This window comes from Triturus cristatus, chromosome 5_2 (assembly GCF_964204655.1).
Source record: "Triturus cristatus chromosome 5_2, aTriCri1.1, whole genome shotgun sequence".
Taxonomy (NCBI): Eukaryota; Metazoa; Chordata; class Amphibia; order Caudata; family Salamandridae; genus Triturus; species Triturus cristatus.
This window is the reverse complement of record NC_140588.1, coordinates 683,593,151-683,613,939: the sequence shown is the minus strand read 5'-3', so window position 1 is coordinate 683,613,939 and position 20,789 is coordinate 683,593,151.

The following is a 20,789-nucleotide window of genomic DNA, read 5'->3' as shown; positions in this document are numbered from 1 at the left end:
CCTCATTACTTACCTTATATTGCTTTGTAATGACGTGTTGTAGTGACATGCGTTGTGATGACGCATTGTAGTGACATGCGGTGTTATGGATGTGTTGTGATGGCATGCGATGTAAAGAATGTTGCATTGTAATGGTAGTGCAATGTAATGACTGCATTTAAAGGTTGTTTCCCACCGCTCTTCTGCTGGGGGCCATGCCCACCTTTGACGGAGTCTCCCACATGAGCTTTGTGGACCCAGGTCCTGACCCAGCGGTCTGCCTCCACAGCAAGCTTCCTGGGGTCAGTCAGCTTACTATCAATCAGGTGCTGGAGTAGCTCTGGAAAACAACTACTAGACAAGTGCTCCCATGCAACCAAATCATAAGCCCCTGCAAATCAGTTACCTTGCTACCCTTCACCCATCCATCCAGTGCTCTGCAAAATTAAGATATATATTCCACCCAAGTACTGGACTCCAGCTTCTTAGAGTTTCTAAATATCTGCCTATAAAGCTCTGGGTTCAACCCATACCTGGCTATCAAGGCCTCCTTCATGGGGGCATTGGACATCTAATCCTCAGTGGGCAAAACTAGCAATGTCTCCCTTCCTTCACTGACAAAGCATCCCCACAACTCCGCTTCCCCATCTCTCTCAGGGACTCTGTGGGACCTCATTGCTACTTCATAGGCCTTGAACCACTGACCAATGTCCTCCTGCTTTTTGATATCCTTAATAACGTCCTTGGAGATGTATACTTTCCCTTCTACAGGGCCGGATGGTGTGCTGCCACCAGAGGAAGTGATCTCTAGACTCTTTGCTTTAAGCTCTAACTCCCTCAACACTCTTTCATGCTCTAAAAGCATATTTTTCTCTTTCATGGCTAACCTTTTATTCTCCTACTCCAATTTCATATTCTCTATGTCAGACTGGCTCCCTAGCTTGAGCATAGCAAGCTTCAACTCATGCACTCTGCTTTTCTCCCTGTCCTCCTGCGCATCTGGAGACAGACCCCTTGAAGACACACTGCTGCCTTTCCTGGGAGGTACCCCCCTCCAGTTAGGCCCACTAGCCCAACCTGCTGCCCTTCTAAATTATCCCCCTCCACCATAGGCTCCTCGGTCTGCCCACTGTCATTCATTGCTTCCAACCAGGCCCTTAGCGCCTTTTGGAATTCCTCCTTTCTGCTGAGGCCTTTCGTGGAGATTTGACATTTTTTTCAGATGGTTTTAAGTTGTGCCACAGTGTAGGTATCAACCCTTCCCTCTTCAAATTTGATATCTACAGATGCAAGTGATGCTTGTTTACTCATGGCGACAATTGGCAGTTCTCAAGATGCAAAAAGATTCCAAGAAAGAGAAAAGAAAATTCTACCAAAATGTATGTGGTCGCGTAATGGTCTGCACTCACTAGTAGTGTACACCAATCACTGTATGTAAATCACAAATGCAAATCCAGGATCCCCACCTCTGACCACCAATGTTAGAAATGGGGGTCTCTAGTTGGCAGAGGTAGGTACCTTTGTTAAAATAGGGACCCTTACTTCTACTCAGGGGAGTAATTGGGATACACTCCTAAAATAACCCCTGATCACCCCCTTGGTAGCTTGGCACGAGTAGACAGGCTTATCTCAGAGGCAGTATGTAAACTATTTGTGAACACATACAGTGATCCAGTGAAAACACTACAAATGGACATCACACCAGTTTAGAAAAATAAGTAAACTTTACCTAAACTAAAACAAGACCAAACAACAAAAATCCACAATACAGTTCTAAAAATATGATTTTTAAATTATAGAAATAGTTCAATTCAATGCAAGGTGTAAATGCAGCACTTTTCTCACAAAGTACCTGGGATGCATCACGCAAAACAAACAAAATGGCAGTAGGGAAAGTGATGTGTAGGTTCCTTACATACAGGGAAGGTGATGTGTCGGTTCCTTGCTTCGGGGGAGGTGATGCGTTGGTTCCTTACTGCAGCGCAGGAGAGGGGATGCGTGAGGATTTGATGAGTCTGTTTCTTACTGCGTCCCCCAACGATGCAACAGTATTGGCACCTCGATGCGATGTGTTTATCCAATACGATGTATAGCTTTGCGCAGCCGCACAGTAGGATCGCGTCGGGATCGGTGCGGTGATCTCGGACTTCGCAGATTGTTGCACCCAATGTGTCGTCCGGCAATTTCTCGAGCTGTGGCAGGCCCTGCAATGGTTTCTTTGGTGATGCGTCGGAAACAGGTGCGGATGCTACACGCTCCTTCGATGTTGCGTCTATTTTCCAGCTCCCAGCGCCAAACAGTCTCTAGAGGTCCTAAACAGCAGTAGACAACTCTTTGCAGGTTGGAATTCCCAGCAAGGGAATTCAGTGGAGCTAGTGGTGAAGTCTTTGTGTCCCTGAGACTTCAGAACAGGAGGCAAGCTCAGTTTCAAGCCTTTGGAGATCTTTTCTTCAAGCAGGTGACTTAGCAAACAGCAAAGTCCTTTTTCTCCTTTCCTTGGCAGCAAGCAGCCACTGCAGGCCAACCCCAGACAGCAAACAGCACAGGGGCAGTATTCCTCCTCAGCTTATCCGGCTCTTCTCCTTGGCAAAGGTTCCTCTTGATTTCCCAGAGGTGATCCAACAGTCTGGAGTCTGGGCCCCTCTTTTTATACCCAAATATCACTTGTTCTCTGAAGGCAGAGAGTGTCTGTACCCAGCCAAAACCAGTTCTGTGGAGCACTTTCCATGTGCACAACAACCTCTATTGTCAGTGTGAGCCTTGGCTCCAGACACACCACAGGGGGCGGAGCTGTCATTGTGGAAGGCAGGCACAGCCATATTCAGGTGCAGGTGCTACTCCTCCCATCACTCCAAATGCAGACCAGGCCTATTCAGCCCTGCCCTGACTCATCAGACTTCTGGAGCCACTGCCCCTCTCCAGCCCCTGTCATCCAAAAGCCAGACATGCAATACACAAACCTAGCAGAGGCACACTGGATGGATAGGCAATAAAATACCTACTGTGGTATTTTTAAACACAGAGTGTTAAATATCACCCTCACTAAATGATACACTTTAACATTTTGAGTTCAGGCATACTAAACTTTACTTGTCCATCTTGTTCCTAGGGTCAATTATGTTTACACGATGTTATAAACAAACTCAACATTCTTTCCTATGGGAACAGATAGTCTTGCAATAGTGAAAAATGAAATTGGCTGTATTTCACTATCAGGACATGCCACACACATCAGGGCATGTCCTACCTTTCACATACAATGCACCATGCCCACAGGGGTACCTTGGACCTACCTTAGGGGTGACTAAGATATAGAAAAGGGAGGGTTTATGGACTGGCAAGTGTGTGCACTTTCTAAATCGACATGGCAGTCTCAGACTGCACACAGGCTCTGCAATGGCAGGCATGAGTCACATTTTACAAGCTGCTTCTGTGGGTGTCACAATCAGTGCTGCATGCCCGCCAGCAGCATTTGATTTGCAGGCCCTAGGCACACATAGCGCACTTTACTAGGGTCTGACAAGTAAATCAAATAAGCCAGTCATGGAATCACTAATCCATAACAATAATTTATAAATGGAGCACTGGCACTTTGGCACTGAACAGCAGTGACAAAGTGCCCAACGCATCAAGACCAGAAAAAATGGAGTCCAATACACAGCAAAACACAGGAGGTAAAGTTAAAAAAAGGAAGGGAGACCCACGCCAAATGTGCCAGTTCTAACAATCAGAGACAAAATCATACATAATATAGGAGCTATCATGGTGAATGACATAACTGTCACCAAATGTTTTCTGAAAATGTTGCCTACATGCAAGAGCTTAGAACCAAACGTTTGAGAGGCTTGAAGCAGGTGAAATCTGAAAACTTGAGAACTGTTTTGTGATTAAAGATCATGATCAATTCTGTTTACACAGATCCAATAACACTATTGTATGTGTAATTTCAGCATCATCTGTGGCAGGAAAAGGAGAAGTTGTCAACGTGGGTGGGGAAGTAGCTGGCACCTGTTTCTGGTGTGGACACCACTGACACTGAGGAACCCAGAGGCATGGAGGATGAAGGTAGTGGTACAGAAGCCACCAGTGACTCAACATCTTCTTTGGAGTCCTCCTCCAGTGAGCACTCTCTAGTGTTAGTTGACCCTACTGCTCCTGTTACACCTGCATCCTTTTTCTCCATGGAGCACGAACTGGCTGTGCTGAGTGAGGAGGCTATTGACCACCACAGGAACATCTCTGTAGGCCAGACTGCACTACTGAATGCCATCCAGAAGTTTGCCTACCAATTGCAACAAATGGTAGTCTACCTGGAAGGCATTCACAGTGCTATGTCTGGCCCACTGAGGTCTTTTTAAGGTCTAGCCTCCTCACTGACAGCAGCCTCCCAATCAGCCCAAATGTGTGCCCTACCCCCTGTCCCATCACCATCAAAATTCCCTTCAACCAGACCTGTCCCAAGCACACTCATATCTTTGCAGGGATAGACACAAGCAGCACACCCACACAGAAATCCAAACGCCACAAAAAACACAGGTGGGTGTCCAAATGACAGACACCACCCCCACCACCAGCACAACCAGACACCACACCCACCACCAAACTCATATTCACTACCACCACCACCAACGCACCCCAAGACACTGCAGCCACCACCACACTCACATCCACTACCACACCGACCAGCGGCACAGCCCAGACACTTTACCCACAACCACAGCCACTTCCACCACCACAAGCAAACCCTCAAACACCACACCCACCACCATACTCACACGAACTACTACAAACACCCCCAAGATGATGCACCCTCCACCACAGCCCCATCCACTGCCACAAGCACACCCCCAGGTACTGCACCCAGCACCACAGCCACATACCCCACCAGAAGAGGGAACCCAGGCACTGCACCCTTCACCACAGCCACATGCGCCACTACCACATCCAGCACCTCCACAGTAGGCACACCCACAAAACAGAAACGCCCACACTCACCCAAATCACACTCGCTAACAATGCAAGACACACACAAATGTGCATGACATACACTAGACACACAGACGCCTGCATCCTCAGAAGACACGTGCACAACAGGCACTCTCAACCCAACTTCCACCGAACATCCTATCTATTTTCCCCTTGAATGTCTTCTGTTTGCCCTTGCCATGACCCCTGTCAAACCCAAACCACCTTCCAGACGCACACCTACTCCTTCCACTCCCCTATCTATCCCTGCCACATCCCATCCCACTCCTCAAAAGACAGGAACCACCCCTACTACCCCACAAGCTACCCCTAAAAACCTCAAAGGCCCCATCACAAAACCAAGACCACCCCTCACGAACCCCCCTCCCAAAGCCAAGACGACCCTTCCCAAACCCAAACCCCCAGTAACATCTTTGAGGTATCTGCTCTGCCCACTAAATGCTCTCTCCCAGGGAGGTTCCCCTGGCAGTACAATTGGAGGGGAGGCAAGCTGACTGCCATGCCATACCTGTGCCCAGGACTTTCTGGACACCATTTGGATTAGCATTTGACTTTTTTAGAAAACATTTAGAGACTTATCTCATTGTGAATACATTTTCAAGTTTATTCTAGCATTCATTTTCCTTTGCAATTGTTTGATTCCTAGCAATGTTTCCATGTACAATGTGTAGTATTTTTTTATTTTTAGCATTATGGCAGGAACTTCTATTTACTTTTGATATGTCTACTATGTTTCATGCATATACTGGTTCACATGGCATGTGATGGTCATTTGAATTTAGGTGCAGCCATTCAACATAGTATTGGACACTTGCACCAACAAATAGATGTTGACACATTATTTAAGGATATTGTTCTACAGGTGTGTTTGTTTCACCTTGATTACTGATAAATATGTACTCGTATGCATTGATAATATAGGCTGCTTCAAATGTGAGATTGCCATTGATTTTCGAGGTCATCTATGAGGTGAGGATTACAGCCTATCTAGTACAATTTCTACATGATTTTACATTGTACTTATCCCAATATGTGATGCATATGTTTTTATTTTGACAACTGTCATACTTTATTTAAACACATGTGTATGGTGAGTCTTTGATTTTTGACTTGATATCCTTTTTTGTGCAATTTTTCTTTTTTGGGAAGGCACCACATTTATGAACACAATGTGGTTATACAGGTAAGTTACTTTCTCAAACGTCAACATTAGAGACATATGCTTTGCACATTGGTATGCTATTTTTGTGTGAGTGATTTAAAAATGCACGAGTCCTGAGCAAATGTGAACAGCCAAGTGAAAAGGTAACAGGTAATGGGGGAGGTTACCATTGGCTCCAGCGACGATGGTGTTGATTTGCATCATGATCAGTCAGCAGCAGCAGAGGCAGGGCATGTAAGATTGGGTCAATGGAGGTACAGGAAGAGGGAAGCTGAGTAAAGGTGAACCTGTGCCTTATAGGAGTTCCATTCTGCCAACTCAGGTGTGAAGTTTTCCTCACCACACTTGCGTCAGTGGGAAGGCACTTTGTGATTGGCCCGGCGGATAGAATGTCTGTACTGCCTCCGACAGCTGCTTTTGCCTTCACCGCGGTCGAGATTTCCTCGCGGTGTCAGAGGGACCTCAGCATTCTTTTATTTTTGCAATTACTAGCTGCTTTTGCCTATCCCACCGTCAACACAGTCGATATTTCCTGGCGGTGAAAGCGGTACTGCAGCATTCTTTCATCTATGCAATTGCCAACATCTAAATAGGATGGGTGGACCGCCAAGCATGTGGTTAGGAAGACTGCTGAAAAAGCCCGATCTGCCAATCAGGCCTTCTGTGCAAAGTGTTCTACCATGATTTGCATGGTAGGCCTACATTTAGTTTAATCAAGCGGGCCCAGGACCTACAGCCTTTATTGGTAATACTAGAAAAAAAACGTGCATTGTCCGTTGTGAAATTTGTGGGTAGAAACCCCAGTGGTTACAAAGAGAACCAGACTGTGCGAACAGGCGTGAATCAATTCAGAGTAAACTGCAACAGGATATGAAAAGAAGGTGGAGGACAGGAAAGATAGTCTCATTGGCAGACGCAGCATGGCCCAAGTGTTAGTCAATTCCAAATGTGAAGTCCAGCTACAGGAATTCAACGCGCATGGTCGAGTTGAGTGATTTATTTGTATCCAGAAAAATACCAGTGAAATCAGCCCCCTTCCCTCCGGATAGGAAGGCCAATTCTACAGCGAAATTAGTGAAATTTCTCTAAAGTGTATGTGTTAGAAATATAGAGGATGAAACTCGCACTAACTAAACCCTGTAAGATAACCGAGGATATTTGATCAGAAAACATTTTAATGTCATCAATGAAAAGGGCTGTTTGACAGATATTCTGCTTCGCCAAAACGTGTTTTTCCCTTAATGTGTGCTTAAGGTTTCACTCTGTGCAGCCCAAAATAATGATGAGATTGAACTTGACACTTCATTTCAAATATCACACACCGCTAGAGAGGTGATGAGAGCACTTCAGGATATAGTAGTTTGAGAACATCTTCTGATTACTTGGGTTCTTAACATACATAAGTACTACATAGTTATGTACTTTAAGTACTGTACATATTGTACCAAGCTGGTCCAAAGCTAATAACCTGCTATTTTCCCTTGAGTGCTACATGCAAAGAATACTTTCCAATAGAGTGTTTGTGTCATCTATAGAAACATCTGCACAGTTACAGCATATGTTCTTGTGTGAAGTGTTTTAATGCTGAATAAAGCTGCCCAAAGAATAGATAGCTCAAACAAATCTGTAAAGTGCAAATAAATCCATTAACACGTTCTTATCATTTTTATGTGGGACCTCAACATAACTTTTACACTATGGATAAAGAAGAAGTGTAATATTTTGTGCTAAGAGCAGTGATTTCATTGTAAAGATTTTATTTAAATATAGACATATTGCAGTGCCACTCTGTATCATTAAGACACTTGATAAAGCAGCCCCCAAAAATCACTTGTTTACATGTTTCTTTAGATTGCATGTCGGTATCTTCAATAATTCAAAAACAGCAAGCAAAACATTTTTTGTACAGAAATGAATACCTCTAAGTATATTTAAGTGGCATGACAAATGATGCAAATCAGATTTTTTCCCAGTTTAAGTGGTCTGCCTTGTGCCTGGTATTTGTCATGCTTGTTGGTTAGGACCGATTGGAGTTTAGAGGTGTAATGAAGCAAGCTTATGCAGCTATATAGGTATGATAAATCGAAGAATGGTTTTGAGAGTTGCACATTCATTGTGAACTGCTCTTTGGCACTATAGAGGTTTTTGACTTATGCAACCAAAATGCTACCACGAATATACGAGTCAGAGCTGGGATTCAGAACAACGACAAGCAGGGGATGTTGACATGGAGGAGGAGTGGTAATCAGAATAGTCTGTTAAAATTCTTATTTCTGAACACTTAAGTGCATATGTATCAATATTTTACATCACACAAAACGATGTAAGGTGATGGAAAACCTAGAATCAGATGTACCATGCCTCACAAGGCCACCCTGCGTGGCCCTGCATGGCTTGGTAAATCTGGTCTAATGCAAGACAACGCAAGTCGTGGTGGTACTTGGGTGGAGCCTAGCTGTTTCCAAGCATCCACCCATGTATTCTGACATATGAAACTGAAAATGCGTCAGAACTGTACACCTTCCCACCAGAGGTGTGACAAGGAGAAATATATTCATTTCTTCTCTTTATTTGCTCTTTCTAAGTCCACTGCATTATGCAGCACATGTAAAAAGAGGATATTGCTTCTAACGATTGTTTTTGTGCAGGAAGGTGTCCCTTACTGCACAAAATAATCCTGCCTGTAATGCAGGCACACTTGCAACAAGGATTAAGGGTGCCTCTTTTGGAGTTAGGTAGTACTGAGTAAGCCAGCGCAAGGAGAGGACAGGAATGCACAATATCTTGATAAATACGGTACCTATTTGCCCCTCAGTTTTTATTTGTGACTGTGATGGCTACACAGAAAATGTTGCCTTGTGTTGTGTTCAATCTGGAGGATATCCAAGAATATACTGGGAAATGCTGTTAAGCCACCTTGAATCACGGAAGAAGGAATTTAGGGAATGCCTTAGACATGAGATTAGAATCGACCGAGGATATAGGGAGAGGGAAGGTATTAGTGAACGTGAAGCGATTTCATGCAAGCCAAGAGCAGTTGATGAACCTTCTGCAAGTACCTTGAGATCCGGGGAGTGAGAGGACATGAGTGGGAAGGGCAGCATGATAGGAAACAGAATGGGTGTGTGCATGCACAGCCAGACATCATGTCCCTCTTCCCACACTTGGCAATGATCCTATTTCACATGGTTGTTCTCCGGGTACCATGCACAGTTTAGTAAGTTCTTCACTACGCTATGACATGTATGCAGACAGCCAGGTAACATCTAATATAGTACAATATGGGTGGCCCTTTGGTTTGGCTTGGGGTGAGAGACAGAGGCCTAAGAGATGCTTTGCATTATGTATCAATTTTGCTTAAAAAACATCATAGGGTTCTCTTTTTGGTTGTTATGGAATTGTGAACAAATAAACTTAACCTTAAAAAATAGTACATTTGTTTTATGAGATGCAGGTTTGTTGTAACCTGTTTTTCGATTTTGTGTTTTTTTTCTCACTGCGTGCAACAGAAAACAATGATGATGATACTCTTGATTGTTCTTAACTAGCACTTCCGGATACCAAAGTTGAGAGAATCTTCTGATTACTTAAAATACATACGAATGACATACTTATGAATTTTGCTACTTGCCTACTGCACCAAGCTGACCCAGAGCTGATCACCTGATATTTTCCGTTCAGCTTGCATGCTAAGGATGCTTCCCAGCAGTTTTTTTGTGTGCTGATGGAATAACTAACATATTTACTTCAAACCTTTCTTGAGTATAGTGTTTTATTGACGAATGTTGTTGCACGATGGATAAAGAGGTTCCACAGAAATGGACAAAGAGATTTGAAGTTCAATTAATAAATGTGCTTCATTATTGGAGTGCATGTGTCTGTTGAGCAGAGCTTGGTCAATACAAGAATATTAAAAAAAGTGTTCGCGAAAGCGATCACTATTGTAAAAAGAAAACACGCCTGAGAGTGGTGTGCGCGCACTCCACAGCGAAACATGTGTTTTCAAATATGGCGCCCATGTCTGGGCACGATAATTGAAATCACATGGCCTTTGGTGCATGTAATAGACTCCAATAGGCCATGGGCGTAGCAATGCCCCCGCCTTTGGCCTATTGCATGGCGTCTTTGTGAAAAACACGCACGCAAAGGCCAATCGCGGAAGCCAAAAGGAAAAGCACATGCACAAGCGTGTGTGATTCCAGGCTCCGTTTTGAAACCCCATACAAAAGGGCTCTCGTGGCGCGAGAACTAAAAAGGGGTCATCAGTGAGCTTTGGCATGCATGGATGTTTGGATTGTCACTCTGATATTTTTTATCCAGAGATCCAGTTCTGATGTGTGTCAGGACACATGATGAAGGATACCTTAAACAATCATATATTAGCTGACTCCATAAAATGTGTGGCTATCTTGAACTAAGCCTAATATTGCATTACAACAACAGATGAATCAAATATAAAAAATGACAATTACATGTTGAATGACAATTATTGTCTGTTCATTGGTGTGGCTGAATAGATAGCTAGTGTCAGGTAGTGAGTTCCTGAGCTTTGGTTGATGATGATTGTGGGTGCATTGTACCGCTTGCTGGATGATGGAGTTCAATAACACCATGACATACAGGATGGCGTATTACTGCCAAGTGTGGAGTTTCAAGCAACTCCTTGCCTTAAATGTAACCTTTGGAACCAAAGAAACTGTAGTTCATACAGATATTCCGGGCGTGTAAGAAGTACGAGGCGTTGTAATGAGAAGGCTAATGGATTTCCATTAGACTGTGGCAGCGACATTGCCACCATCCAGGGCTAAACTGTAACACCACCGCCGACCCACTGCAACGGATGAAAGTGGAAATTTTCCACAATTACAGGGACATTTAAGGCCCTGATAATGAGTCATGCGGTAAGTAGTTATCCCAGCAGCCACATTTTTCTGTTTCCCTCCGAAACACCTCTTTAATTACAAGTGATTCTGATGCATTGTTTAGCGAATGAGGTAAATAAAGGTGTTATTAACTGCATGATTTTTTAACAAGTGCTAAATACCGACGAGTGTTAATTACCGCATGTGTCAAAAATGCATGCAATAGTTAAGAAACTGCTTATGAGATTAAAATGTGGGGCTGGATGGGCACTCAAAATACCACCTGGATAAAGCAGGCGGCAATTGTTTGTTTTAATTATATCAACCAGAAATAAAAGTGTTTGCATATGTTTTGAAGGTGCTTAATAAACTTTAAAATAGAGAAACATATGTGTTTAACTAGAAAGCAGTAAAAGGCCTTCACATGCTAGGAGACACACCTACAATTATAAAGGTTGAAAGCTGAACATGGCTTTTTTAGGAGCTACCATTCACTCACTGCGGAACGTCGCCACAGATACAACTCTCTTCAAGCACTTCATTGAAGTGCGACAAATCCCAACAAGAACTTCCATATAACCAGACTAAACAGCGCAGTAGACAAATGATAGCCACAAGATGCCAGGCAAGGTCAATAATCCAAAGAATCCAGTTGGAGCCACTGAACATGACTGAAATTAATATCTTAAAAGCAAATAGGTTTGATATGTGTACTCTCCAAGATATCCTCGCATTCCTAGGTGAGGTGTTGCAGCCTAACGTCGGTATATGCACTGCCATACCACCGTGCCTTAAAATCTTTACTGCGAGACAATTTTTAGCTTCTGGCTTCACTCAGCACACAGTGGGTATGGTTTATAGAATGGCACAACTTATTTTCTGTACATTTTTCAAGCAAGTCATTGCTGCTTTGATCAACATTTCCAAACAATACATTGTTTTTTCCAACTGACAGTCAAACAACTAATTCATAAAGGCCATATGTTATGCTCTAGTCGGATTTCCTAATGTGAGTGGGGCCATAGATTGCACTCATGTTTCGTTAGTGGCTTCCCGGAGTCAAGACTAAGGGGTAAATTCACAAGAACGTGTGCTAAACATCTCCAAAAAATATTAACGCAACTTTACACATTGCAGCCTATCGCGGGAAAATAACCCTGTGTCAACGTGAAATTCACAACATGACGGTACCATGCGATAGTCTGCCGAAAACGCTGCCAATATCCGCAATACAACCACTGCGACGAAGATAAAAACACAAACCCCAACGCGTAAAAAGATGCGATTTACCCAACCGCGATAAGAAAACAGTGACAACCAGCAAGAGGCCAGCAATACCCACGCGTAATGCGGGAAAAAGCACAAGAACATCATACGGAAAATACCACTAAAAATGATATCAACTGCGGAGTACCACAGCTGCACCCTGGCCGACTGCAGAGGACAACATGAACCCCACAATCCCCACTGAGGAACACCCAGGAATACAGGTCCCGTGGAAGGGCAATGAGAACAGGAAGATGGGGTACAGTCGCCAGGAAAACCCGATTATCGCCACGGATGAGCCAGAACACCACCACCAACTGTAAGTCACCTCCAACGTGTCATTAGGAACAAAGAGTCAAAGATGGCACACCACCTCGGACCATGGGAATGCCATCGCATGGCAGAGGAGGACAATGGAAGAGCACAAGAGGCTCTGGACTGATGTGAATGGCAAAATCAAGCAGAAACTCACTGCCAATACGAAAGCAGCAACGCACCCCGGAGGAGGGGGGCCAGCAGAACACAAGGAGCTGAATGACATGGAGCAGATGGTGCCACAGTCACCAGTTGGGAGACTGTGACAGGAGTCGGGGATCCGGACACTGTCCAACATGACACGACACCACATCAACAGGGTGCGCACCGACCTGGGAGTGGGTGGACGGGGGGAGATGGGCACAATGGCACACATGCACAATTAAGCAGAGCACACTGCACACCCACAATGACTCAGGATCATATCACTGATCCCACGGGAACACTTCAGCACACACACAAACACCAAGTAGTCCCACGTACACCATCTGCCCAAAGGGGCACCCATCCAACACATCACCAAGCACACAACCAACACAGGCACATGTGCGAAACACAGCAAACAGGCATATACATCAGCCACACTGACAATGCAAGAGACACCACATGATGAGTAGCATGGCTGCAGTCCAATCACCATGACAATGTACATGGCATGACACTGAGGTGGCTGAGTGCGGACCACAACCGGAAAGGAGCAGGTCACACTCGGACACAACCACCTGCACAAACAACCCCTGACGTCAACGACACATCTGTGGACAAACCATGCCCAAGAGTCACAACTCAGCACCGTGGAATCACAGATCAGCATTGGAATGTGGGCCACCTGCCCCATCGTCACCATCATCGTCCGGTACTTCTGGAACTTCTGGAACTGGGATCCATGGGGCATTGGTGCGTACACAGATGATGTGCAACACACAACATGCAACGATCATCTAGCACACGATGTCCGGGCTGTACAGGAGCTTTCCACCAGTGCTGTCCAGGCACCTGAAACGTGACTTCAACACGCGAAATGTGCGTTCAACGATGCCCCTGGTGCATATGTGGGCCGCATTGTACTGCCTCTGGGCGGGTGTGTTCGTGTCTCGGAGGGGTGTCATCATCCAAGGGCAGAGTGCATATCCTTGATCACCCGTGACAGTGCAGGGAGAAAAGAGTCAATACTTGGTTCGGCAGGATGTGATGGCAGGCCCACTAATCCAGTGACGCCTGTGCTGGCTGTTCGTGGGGTGAGTGTAAGCCAGCCCTCAGGGAGTAGCTGGTGCTGGCAACAACTCCAACAAATTATTGGATTGAAGGTGCACTCCTATTTAATCTGATGCAAACTAATCTTTTAGTACTTAAAATAATGGGTGCCGCGTTACTATATCCGCTGTCACGACGGATAAAAAATGAGAGGAAACAAAAATATAGCAGGAAAACCTGCTAGGTACCATGCACTGTTCACTGGTTTGTGTCTAACAAACCCTTACTTGAAATCAATAAACAAAAACTAGGCAAAAGTGTGTTCAATCAGCGTATTCAATTGGTACTTTAGCAATTCAATGCAAAAACACTGTTCACTATTCTCCAGTCACCAGCAGTTGTGGTCTGCATGGACATATCTGTGGGGTTGCATACCCATGTCTGTCCTGCATATCCAAGCCTCACTTGTCATTGTGTACATTCCCATTCACAAGTCACTTGCATCGTTCGTACATGGCTGCATTCCGCATCTCCACACGTTCAGCTGTTTTGTGGCTGTGGTGCCATGATATAGCTGTATTGTGTGCAGGGGTAGCCCAGGATCACCATGGAGTAGTGGTGTCGTGCCTGGTAGGTGGTCATGTTGATTGACATGTTGTATGTGGTTTGGTCACGTGTGCATTCCCACAGTTGTGCATTGTGTGATGGTGGCTTTGAGGTGTGTGGTGTGTTGATTTGGCACTTACGAACGAGCAGTCCAGTTCCATATGTGCCATCCTGGAAGTGCTGGTTGATGATGGACTGTCGGAAGATGTAGGAATCGTGCTCACTGCCGGGTTAGTTTGCGGCAACATTGGTGAACATTTCCCGGTGGTCCACTATTATCTGCACATTGATAGAATGCGTGTGCTTTCTGTTGCGGTAGTGGTGTGCAGTATCCGCAGGGGGCACAAGTGGGACATGTGTGCAGTCTATTGCCCCCAACACTGCCGGTAATCAAGCTATCGGGTAGAAGCCTTGCTTGGTCTTCCTTGGTATTAAGCTGATGATGGCATCCAGGACAGGTGTGATGAACTTTGATAGGGCTGGCTGTGAGACCCCTCCGACTCTGGCAGTTGTTGGTTGGAAGGTACCAGAGGCCAACAGGTGCTGCACAGCCAGCAGCTTTATCTGCGATGGGATGTTGGTTCTCCGCTGTGTTGGGACCATCAACCTCTGGGCGATGTGGGTCATGATGCAGATGATGGTTGACCTTTTGAGCCTGTAGTGGGCAATGACTTCCTCAGGCGCTAGGTCTGTGAGAGTGGTGCATTTTCGATAGGTCCGCTGTCTTACTCTGCACTGCCTCTGTGGTGGTCGTGGGGGTGGGTCCGGGCCCTGGGGGTGGTGGCGGTGGGTGTTGTGGCTCTGTTGGGGTTCCGAGCGGCATGATGAGTAGCTCCATGGCGTTGTTTGTTCTTCGGGTGTGGCTGTGTGTGGGGCTCCGTTGCCTACTGCAGGTAGTCGTCCGGCTTTACACCTGCAGGAGGCAGGTGTTAAATATCTGCTGCTACCGTGGCTTATCACGTGGTTTTGACTCGCATCAGGGTCTGGCAGTTCATTGTGAAAGTGGTGTTGTGGATTTTTCGCGTGTTTTCGCTCGTGAACGCCTACTCTGCATCTCATTAGGTTTAGCTGGTGGTGTCCACCGTGGAGATAAATTTGTGGGCAGTTATTGCGGGAATACTGGCGATGTCTGCAGTTTGCACCGGCTTGTGAATGGGGTGTTAAATCTATCTCCACTTTTGATGCGTTTAGGTGGAGATAAGTCCTTGTGAATATCCCCCATGTGTATAGAATTCAGAAGACTCAGATCACCATAAATGTGCAAATGGTGGATGACGCTAATATTTTTTTAATGTACTGCTGTGCATGATATCCTGGTTCAACGCATGACTCAGTGGTACTCAGGAGAACTTACATACTACATAGAATGGAAACACATCCTCCTCAGAGGACACGGCTACTTAGTATGTATGATAAAAGCCTCGTAACTGTTCAAGAGCTTTCATTTATATGATGTTACAAATATTTCAAATATGTATTGGGTATTGTATTATACATGAATTCCTATTCTACAGGTGATACTGGTTACCCCTTGAAGCCATGGCTCATGACTTCACTGTTTAACCAATGGAATTGCACAGGAACACTCATACAGAAGAGATTATATCCGCACTAGAAAGACCATAGAACCGGTATTTGACCTTTGTAAGGCTAAATTCCGTTGCCTGCATCAAAGTGTTGGTACCTCGGAATACTTGCCTGAAAAAAGGTTGTTGCAGCAGCATTGTAGTCTGTGGTTTGATGTATCAGAGTGTGTCTTTCCCATCATAGTAAAACACAACCTGGTTAGGGCACAACAAAGTTCAATTAGAAATTCTGATAGTTGTGGCAAAAGTGAGAGGCACTTCTCTAGCGAAATTTGTGTCACTTTTAAACTGTACCAGACTACGGTAAAGATAAGAACATAAAATACATTTTCCAAACTCATTTAGCAAAACCATGAGAAATTGACAAAAAGACACACAAATTGTTAAAATCTGATTAGGCGAAATAGCACTAAGAAATGGCAAATTACAATCAGTCATTTTTTTTCATTAGAAAGGGACCATGGGGTGATTTCAGCCTGACCACGATCGAGAGTGGAACGAGTAAACCTAGACAGGCACATCACTTGAATATTTCCTGTTTACACTTTAGGGCTTATTTACAAGCCCCTTGCGCCACTTTTAACATGGGAAAAGTGACGCATAAGTGGCGCAAGGGGCTTGTAAATCTGCACCAAATTTGTGTTTTTCTTGCGTTAGGATTTCAAAATCTTTTGGTGGGGTAAAGAAGGATTCCGAAGTCATCACGGGCCCTCAAAGTTAGATTAATTGTTGTTGAGCTCCAGCTGAAACCTGCAGTTCTAGACCCAAAAACTCTGAGAGGCATGAAGTGGAATTTCCCAGTTGCAGATATCACACTAAACCTTAGATGGATTCTTCACCTTGCACTGGCTCCAATTCTTATATTTGTACACTTTTTTGACTCTCAATTTCCCCCATGCTCACTACTTCTGAACAGGGTTATGTACTTCTTTCGGTGGTAACATGTAGTACCCCCAACCATGGGGTAAAAAAACTCATAGTGAGACCGACCAGCATAATGCAGCCAGCTTAGTTGCACCTTCCCCTCAGAGCTTTTGTGCCTGTGCTCGTCCTCTAGACCTCTGTCACTTTGGTTCCATTAAGGAAGGCTGTTGCTGTTACTAACTCTTGCTGTGCCTCCTGGATGGTCTATTCCAGCGTGGGCTCAGGGCCTGCACTGCAACAGTTTCCTCGCTTCAGAAATGCTATATTGCCTTTTAGAAGACCAACAAAGCAGGCTTAAGTGGAATCTTGCTTAGAATTACACTTTCTTAGGGGACAACGTTCAGTTCAGTGACAAAGAGCTTTTGGCAACTTTTGACTGTGGAGGCATACAATTCTTTAGTAGTTAGTATCTCACACTTTCATACATTAAGCACTCACCCTGTGGGCTTACCATATACACTTATGGGTGACCTAGTAAATATAGAGAAGTCGGTTTGTCGAAGAACACTTCACTCTGATAAGTGTAACTGCAGCTCGCCAGGACATAATGGTGTTCTTAGACGCTTTAAATATAATTCATATATATTCCACACTAGTGTTGTAATGCTGCAGCTTTAACAGTCTAACTGGAAACTTAAACAAGCCACTTTGGTGTAACCAATTTTTCATTATGTGTTGTAGGGAAAGACATAAGCACAGTGACAACATAATTAATGACAGTGAAAATCAACTCATAAAATTACAAAATATCGTGAGCAGTCACACAGTTTAAAAAGTACATTTGCTACAGGGCTGGGGACAAATCTGCACTCACATGGCCCACTTCAATCCTTCGATTCATCTGGTCAAAAAATTGAAAATGATAATTGCCACCCAGTCGTTAGATGGTGTGAATTTGGCAGGCTGGTGGTGGGGGCAAATGTTGTGATATCATTTTCTGGTCTGCACCCGCAGCAGCTCCTAGATAATGTTGGTGAGGTGGCGACTCGAACTGCTTCCTCTCTTTGCCAAGGCCTACATTACGACCTGTGTGTTGTGGTGCATGGGACACATTGGCAGGGAGTTGGTCTTTCGAGCTTTGGTGCTGGCAGGAGCGGTGAGATACATATATTTTGGAGGATGCACATCGAAGCACAGACATACTGTGCTGTGCTCCTTCATGCAGGGCTGGACTGGCCGTCGCGGGCACCGGCAGTTTCCCCAGTGGGCCAGAGGGGTGGGATCCAGTTTTGTACCCGTGAGGGCCGGTTTTGCTACTGGGGGCTGGTTGTGCAGCAGTGCTGCAATATCGGTCCCCTGTACCAAGAGAGAGAGCAGTGCTTCTCACTAGCAATCCCCCCCACCGCGCCCGTGCAGCATTCTGCCAGGGCTGGTTGCTGTTCCTAGTCAGGCCATACCTTCATGTCATTTAGAGGAGGATGATGAGGATGGCTAGTGGGAAGGAAACACAGAGAGTAGAGCTATAAAAGGCAACAATAAACATACTGAATGTATGTGTTAGTAATTATATAATACTTTCACTGAAATGGAAAGTTCTTGTTCAATTATAATTGTTTCCTGATGAGGTTTACACAGAATGAAATAAATAGCAGGTTTAGTGATTCGCTATAAATTGCATAATTAACTCAATTACTGCAGTCTAGAACATCTTTTAATGTACTATTTTATCAAACAAAAAAATTATGAAATGTGACTCCATTGGTCTGACTGAATGCTATTTTCTTTGATTTCTACTCGGTCTGTCAAAAAGACACACAACTTCACAAATCAATTCTCCTGGTTAACTAATGGAAACATACAACAGCATCATGTATATGAAACTTCGTGTGGGATGACAAGAATGGTCAATCTGAATGCAGAGCCTAGAAAGTAAAGGAATATGAAGAAACGCGCATAAAGGAATACACACTATAATAGTACTGTGCAAAATGTTTATAAAGCTGTAAGATGATCAATACACATCTTTGTTTATCTAACTACATTTTTTTAAAATGCTTATTGTACAGGTACATTTTCATGGGCAATGTGTTTAGGAAGTTTTCAAAATTTCTTTTCGTTTCAAATTATCATTTACTGGCATGCTTGGACCTCTTGAAAAAAAATGCCAAAGAAACAAAACAAAATCACGGTATTTCTACTTTTGTTTATAGAAAATCTAGTCATTTTGGTTCAGTCAGGTACACCTTTGTTTTGTCACAAAACTCACAAAATGTAGACTTAAATATCCAGCGAACACAGCCCTCCTACCCCATTGGTTGTGGTAAGTCTATTTCATCACATTCAGCATCTACAGGTTGCGGTCATTTATGACAGAGGTTTTGACAGTTGAATACGTCCTGGAGCCATTTCATTGGTGCAGCAATATTATGATTCTACAAAGGGAGATTTTTTTGGTTTATTTTGTAGTGCGGTCGACCATCGTATACGAGTTGGGCAGTCGGACCAACATAGGACCGTTGCTTCAGCCAGAGAGCCACAATCCCTGGCAGTGTTGCAGCTGCCAGAGACCCGCAATATGCTGGCAGTGCCTCTGCAGCACTGCCAAACATATTATGAGTTTTCTCACCGCTTCAGTTTTCATAGCAATGAGCCTGCCATAAAAAGTTTGGTGGTGAGGAAACTAATGTTGCCTCAGAGCCAGGGGATGCATGTAAGGGGGCACCTGTTGTGCACCTCTGTAGGCATGCACCCCTTAACAGTCCACACACTTCAGCATCCCAACCATGATTAAGCCATTGCCAGACCGAGCCAAAAACCAAACAAATACATGCGCAATCCAACAGACCACAGCCATGTAATTGTAAAGAACACAATGTAAAGACATTAGGGGTGTACCCTCTGAAGGCCGCTAGAAGACAAGTTCCCCTGGTGGTTGGAGGTGGCCAGGTTTCCGATTTCTAGACTCTTAAATTTCATCATTTCAGATAGGGGATGCAAATTGCATACCAATCATTAGATCCCTTATACACTTCCTTTGTGCAAACATGTGAAATAGAGCATAGTTATCAATAAACAAATATCTCATTCATCGCATACCAGCATGTACGGCAAAACAGAACCTAGTTGGTTGTTTGGGAATCAAACTGTCTTGTAAAGCCATCGCCAGGCAGTGATGGACCAGTTCATCAGGTCTATATCATTCCTAGTGTCTGCGTTCTCTCTCCCACATACATACACATGCCCACTGCCATGTGACATAGCTAAAGTTATCATCGGTCTCGGATTCCCATTAGCTCCTGTTAGAATGAGCAAATGTTTTAACAAATTCCATTGCTGCTTTGGGCGTAGTGAAGATCTTCTACATGCCTCTGTGATTGATCCTTAAGTGGGCAGGGTACAGCATTGCATAGTGTACGTCTGATGCCTGGAGCTTCTTCTTAACTGGGAGAAACTCTTGCCGCACTAGTTGAACTGCCACCGTGAAGTGAGGGTAAAATGCCACCTCATTCCCCTGATATTGTGTGGTTTGCTCTTTACATGCCAGGTAGAGCGCCATGTCCCAGTCATGGTAACTTAGTAATTTGGCAATAATTAGACACGGAGGCATCCTCAAGGCTGGACATGCCATCAGTGGCCTGTGTGGTCTCTCGACAACCAAAACTGTGGAGAAGAGTCCTGCACCAAATATCTCCCGGAGCACATTTTACACATAATGTTCTCATCTGCCAGTGTTAGTGGCCTCTGGTGTGGCTGTCTTATGGAGTTTATTGCGGTAAGAGCGTGCCTCTAAATTTTCATTTTTAGCCTGGAACATATTTAAGCACTTAGTGTTGACAGACTGCAGCCCATCTTCCATAGTCGAAATGAGCTGCACTGCCTCAACTATCCGTGTCCCCTGCTTGTCAAATTTGGCTGCCATGTGGTCCATACGTAGGTTTATCGAATCAATGTTGCCATCTATTGACTGCA